We start from the raw sequence: 6,112 nt of genomic DNA on the forward strand, positions 1-6,112 counted from the left end.
CTGTCTCTGAGGGTGAAGAGAAAGCATGGATTTCATCATTGCAACAAGATTTTCTGTAATTAGAGCAATTGGCATGCATTGCTGCTGGTGCTGGAGCAAAACTGCTAACTATTTGGATGTCTCTCCTCTGGGTACCAGTGGTAGATACAGGTAACTTAATAACTGATCATATTTCTTTGCACAGAACAAAATTATTCTGTGGTTTCTACTTTTTTTTTTTCTTTTTCTTTTTTCTTTTTTCTTTTTTTTTTCTCTTTTTTTTTTTTTTTTTTTATTATACCATGCAAATGCCTTGCACTGTCAAACAGCAAACAAAACTGTACATTTACAACTTACAGCTCTGCAGCCAGGGCACACACTCAGCCCAGAGCCCCTGGAGGGACTGAACAGAAGATACGACAGTGCTGTATAAAGACAATGATGTTGTGGTACTTCAGTTCCCCAGGAATTACTTTCTTATGCTGTGTGAAAGCCTTGAGGTGAACACTGGATACTATGGTGCCTGTTATCCCATAAACAGCTTTCTTCCTTCCATACAGGTCTGATCAAGCCTTTGGAATGATGCTGGAGGAACTGTGCTACTGGAAATTATTTGAGATATTTCCTGGCAGATAAGAAAAGTGAGAGCATCTCTGAGTGCACAGTTAACATCTGGAGTATCTGATGCTCTGGAATTGATGTGCCTCACAATGCTTTCTTAAGCCAGTGGTTCCAGAATTTGCTTTTGATGCTGAAAATATCTGTGCTGCTGCAAGAATGTAATCTCCAGGAAGCAGTTTTATAAAGGATTAGGGTACAGCTCGGCTCTGAAAAATAACCACACATAAAAATGTATGAGGCCATAGTTACTATGTTTCATAATTAGTTGGGATCTGTATGTGCTTTCTCACTGTATTTGCACTGTTGCCAATAAAGAAAATGTTATGAAGGACTGGGATGGGAACGGGATGTTATGATGGAATGAGGGGAGCAGTCTGCCATTTTGTTCTCTCTCCCGGTGATAACATTTTTTTGAGACTAACAACTGAAAGTAGTAAGAATCTATTTCAGTCACCTGAAGTCAGCAGATGTGACAATTCACTGAGTGAGCAGAGTATGTGAGAAGGTGCCGCATTCACAGTCAATTTTCAGGGCAGAACTGTGCAGGTATTTCTCACTCCCAGGAAGATATGACTGTTCTGAGGAAAGGCATGTGTTTTCTCCCCCAGGAGTAACAGCTGTCCAGACACAGGAAGGTATCTGCTAAGGACCTGACTGCTTATCTCTGCTGTTTTTAGGTAAGAACCATTCACCACTTGCTAATCCTCACAGACTGGCAGACTGGCAGTCAGTCTGCAGACACGATTGGTCAAGTCTGTGCTGGGCAGACTTGGTACAGCATTCCCTGATGCCTGGCCTAAAAATGTGCAGTTGTTTGCCTGGAGGATCTCAGCTGTTTAAAGAGAGAATCTCTATGACTGTCTTGGTGACACTGGAGCACCTGCCTTGGGGGTGCGGAGCCGCAGTCAGCCTGGACCACAAGTTGAAACACAGATGGGCTCATCCCCCTGGTTCAGAATGTACAGCCTCACCAGCACATCCTGCCTGGACGGTGTGTCCTCTGCAGAGCACAGGTTGCTGTCAGAAGTATTGCCGTGACGTACACAGTGCACAGGGTGGATGTTTTATTGCTATCATGGAGATGGAAAGCTGGCAGCAGATCAGCTGTGGCACCTCCAGGCTCCCCAGCCACACCAGCTTTGGCCACAGCACCTGGCTCCTTCCATGGGGACCAGGCTGAGGTGCTCCCTGCCCACAGCTCAGGCCTTGTTTTCCCCACTAAAATCTATCCTGAAACATCTGCCTTCATTTACAGGAGGGACAGCACGTGTTATTATTTCCACAAGGCCATGGGATACTCGAGTTAAAAAGAAACAATGAACTGGTGCCTTGTGTGAATTTTCCAAATTAGGCTGCAAAACAGCATTGGGCAGGGCCGGTTGTAATGGCAACTGGAAAACAAAACAAAACAAAACAAAAAAGGTGCTCTGCTTTCTTGTGGGCATAGATCGAAGTGATGCCTTTTAGAAAGGAATTATATTTATCCTGGGGATTTTACTGTCCCTTTAGGAAAAAATATTAAAACTGCTTAAAAAATATGTTTTGCATGTTGATGCAGCAGTGTCCCTGAAAAGAGGCAATCATCTCCACTGGTGAACAAGCAAAGTGATTTTAAAGCATGGAAAAAGGAAGAAAAAAAAGAAAATAAAGGAAAAGGAAAAAAAAAAAAGAAAAAGAAGAAAAGGCCAGTTCCTCGAATTAGTTATTGAAATTGGTCTTGACTATGCATTTTATTAATCCTAATTAAATATTCATAACACTAGGTCACTTTCAGCTGTCGTTTTGTCATTGGTAAAGATATTAAAGTTTAGTAACTAATTTTATTAATTAACTAGTCCATGCAATTGCTTCTGTCAAAGCCTAATTGTAATTTTCCTGGCAGATTATCTTGAGATATGTCCATAGGGCTACACATTGCTTCTGCATTGACCACCACACTAGACGTTTGTTCTTATTATTCTTCATAGGTGCTGCTATACCTCAGTAACGAGCCCAGGGGCAAAACCTGGTGAATATGAGATAAACTTGTATGTATGGACAAGACTGGAGCTGAGAAGTGGCTCATTCAGCTTTTCTTTCTGTGCTAAAAATGCTGCAAAATATTCCTTTATCCTGGAGAACAACTGGTGCACTTCTCAAAGAGAGTGCCAGCTGAACTCAATGTGTTGTGTCCCACTGAAGAGATAAAATGATGGCTGCGTTTGAGAGGACAACCAGCAAAACCTTCAGCTTGAAAGAAAAGCAGAAGTCTCCACTGACTATGCTCCATTGCTGATTCATTAACAAATATTAACAAATATATGTTATTTACTGTTATTTCACGTTATTGAGAGCTCACTGGTGCAGCAGCCCTATTCAAATTAACTGTGGAGTTCTCAGAACAAAAAGAAATACCTTTTGAAAGGAAGCCCAGGCCAACGTGCTGCTTACAACCACACAGCAGCTTGACACCACTTCAGCCCAAATTTCAAGCTGAATATCCACTCAGCAGGAGATATATTCATTTTAAATTAAACATGCCAGGAATCGGACTTCAAAGGGAACAAGATGAATTTGTTGTTTCCACACTGGAAATCCCTCTGTCTCCATCGGTGAATGTTGGCTCTGTGTTTTTCCTACTAAAATTAATTGCTATCCACGTTAAACTAGGGCAATTAGGGCCTGAAAGCTCCTGCGCAGTGGGACTTGGTGGGGGAATGAGGAGGGAGACGGGAAAAAAAGGGTGACCAGCAGCAAACCAGCCTTTATCAAGCACAGAAAAGCAACAGGGCCATGAGAGAGCTCGGGAAAAGGAGCTCTGCTCTGGGTCTTCTTCTTTTATTATTTATTTCTAGCTGTAGTTGCAGAACACAGGAAATCACACTTTAAATTAAACCTTTGGTTGCCCTTTATGTGAACTTGAGATATGTGAGAAGGAAGTGTGAATTTATTAGAAAAAATAAATTGATTTGTACTACAGAGTAAGCTTTCATAAATAAGGAGCTGTGTTTTGCTTGTCTTATGCAAATTGCATTATAGTATCAAGGTCAACATTGTTTGCAAACGTACAAGCAAATCTCATGCAGGAATTACTGGGTGAAGTGCAATTCCCAGGAGTATGTGGAATTTCACAGTAGATGATAAGAGTGATCTCTTCTAGCCATGAAACCCATGCTTCCCTGCAAAGCCCAGCAGCCCCAGGAGGCAGGCAGGATCTCAGGGCTGTGCTGTGCCTCCTCTCTCTCTTCCTCCCCTCTCCCAGGTGCCAGAGAAGCACAACAGGTGAACCTTCCAGGGCTGCTTTATGTTCCCAGACATGGCTTGCCAGTTTATTATACTAGCCACGTCTGTGTGAGTAATGTTCCTTATGTGTTGTCATACCCGATGCTGCTGAATACACAGTGATATATTTCAGCTCCAAAGAGCATCCCAATTAATTTGTCTCTTACAGTCTTTTGCCCCAGGACCAAGAGCCTGTTCTCCACTGTTGTGATTGCTTTCCTTGCCCCCTGAACCAGAAGACAAGAAGACAGAGAAGCCATGCTAGTTAGTAAATGAAACTCTGTCCCCTCCACACCTTTACATTTATTCCAAAGACATCAGCATTAATTTAGGGGGGAAAAAAAACAAACAAACAACAACAACAACAAAAAAAACTACAAACATAGTCAAACCCTCAATATTCTGAAATTCCAATCACTTTCAGGGAAGGAGGAATGAGAGCTTGCAAGCAGTTGCAAAAGAGGATTTTGTGTTATTAGATGTTGCTCTCCTACCTTGGATATTTAATCAAGTGCCCAGTCCTGCTCTCACATAAAGTGAAAGATTAATCATCACACTTATTAATCATGTTCCTCATCTAATTTGCACTGGAGCTATCTTTTCTCTTTCAGTGGTGTGGAAACCACTGTCTTTGTTTCCCAGTTCTCCTTTTCTGAGGGCTTACATTGGGGTCGTAAGTGAGCACTGGGCACTGACAATTATTGCTTATTTTGTATGTGATGAGTTGATCACAGGGATGAGATTTTCTGTTCAACCCACTGCTTTTAATAAATATTTTACTTCGCTGTACTGAAACACTAGTTATGCATTTTCATGAGCGACTTCACATAAATCTTCTTAATAACTCCTAGAGAAACCAGGGCTGTAAAAACACTGTGCCTGGCAGGGCACACAGGTCATCTTGTGTTTTGTTTCTCTTTCTCCTGTTGACTACTTTCACGGATTGAACGGAATGTTTAAGAACAAAAAAGGTGCTATCCTACATTTCGTTCATCTCAGCCCATGCAGAAGTTGGATGCGACTGGAACCTATATGATGTGCTCATGGGCTGATTACCATTTAGTTTGGGTAGATCCTTACGATGAAAATCACTCCCATTTGGGAAATATTCAAAAGAATTCACATTTGTGTTTGGATGTGTACCAAGATCACATTTGGTGTTTTCCATCTGAAATTTTCATAGTAAACTTAGCATCATGTATTTAAAGTTAAAATGTGTTCAAGATCTATCTTGATATGTAAACATTAACGGGATTAGTGTTGCTGTGTTGTATGGGCCCAGAGTTTACAGAGCTGTACAGGAGTTGTTGGGCCAGTCAGTGAACCCTGTGTGAGAAGATCCACTGGCAGAGAGCAAGGACGTATTGCCAAAGAGATGAGAGAGGCTTCGCCTTGGTGCTCTTCATGGAGACACTATGGGCAGGGAGTGAGACCACGGAGCCACCTCTAACAGAGGCACTGCAAAAAGGCATGTTACAATAAATTGATAAAACCAAACACTAACAAATTCTTAGCACCAGATGGTGTTTATCCAGGAGTCCTGAAAAAACAACCAGCACGCACCACAAATAAGAAATTTCTGAATTGCAAACTGTGTGTCATCTGGCACTACATTCAGCTCAGGTTTAAGAGGGATTGGGGTGGAAATGCTTTGAACAGGGCTCTAGCAGAGAACCTGGGAGATCATGGTCTGTGAAGACATGGCTGCAGGTTTGAGAACAGATGTGAATGCTGAGAGAAAGATCAGTCCTGACAGCCAGAACTCTCTGAGGATTTAGTGGTTGCATCTGTTTGTGCTACGTAGCTTTCAAGACAACGCACAAGAAGTGAGAAAGGCTACTGAAGAGCCACGTCTATTATGACACAGAGATGACCCTGAAAGGGTTCACAGGGATCATAGATTAGCCTGGGTTGAAAAGGACCACAACAACCACGTAGTTTTAACCCTCCTGCTATGTGCAGGGTCGCCAACAACCAGACCAGGCTGCCCAGAACCACATCCAGGGCTGGGAGGAAAGGTCATCTTCTACCTCAGGAGGAGGTCCCACAGGCTCCAGTTCTGGGCCTCGTGTTCACTGTCTTCCTTGGTGGCCAGGAGAAGGTGGTACAAGCAAATAGTGACAGTATTTACAGACATGCTATTTGGGATAAGCAGAGCTGGCACTGGATGTAAAAAGATGCTGAAATATCACACCAAAATGAAATTCTCTGTTGGGGCTGCCATGGGAGAAGTGACTACGTAATACTTATG

General features: G+C 42.5%; 1 long non-coding RNA gene across 1 annotated transcript; it reads left to right on the forward strand.

The window, feature by feature from the left end:
- The first annotated feature begins 240 nt into the window (after window positions 1–240).
- Window positions 241–4,220, forward strand: LOC128089710 (uncharacterized). Its single transcript, XR_008210654.1, has 2 exons — window positions 241–1,277; window positions 2,568–4,220. It is a non-coding gene; the product is annotated as an uncharacterized LOC128089710 (long non-coding RNA).
- The last annotated feature ends 1,892 nt before the right edge of the window (window positions 4,221–6,112 follow it).

This window comes from Tympanuchus pallidicinctus, unplaced genomic scaffold (genome assembly GCF_026119805.1).
Source record: "Tympanuchus pallidicinctus isolate F22 unplaced genomic scaffold, pur_lepc_1.0 scaffold4, whole genome shotgun sequence".
Classification (NCBI taxonomy): domain Eukaryota; kingdom Metazoa; phylum Chordata; class Aves; order Galliformes; family Phasianidae; genus Tympanuchus; species Tympanuchus pallidicinctus.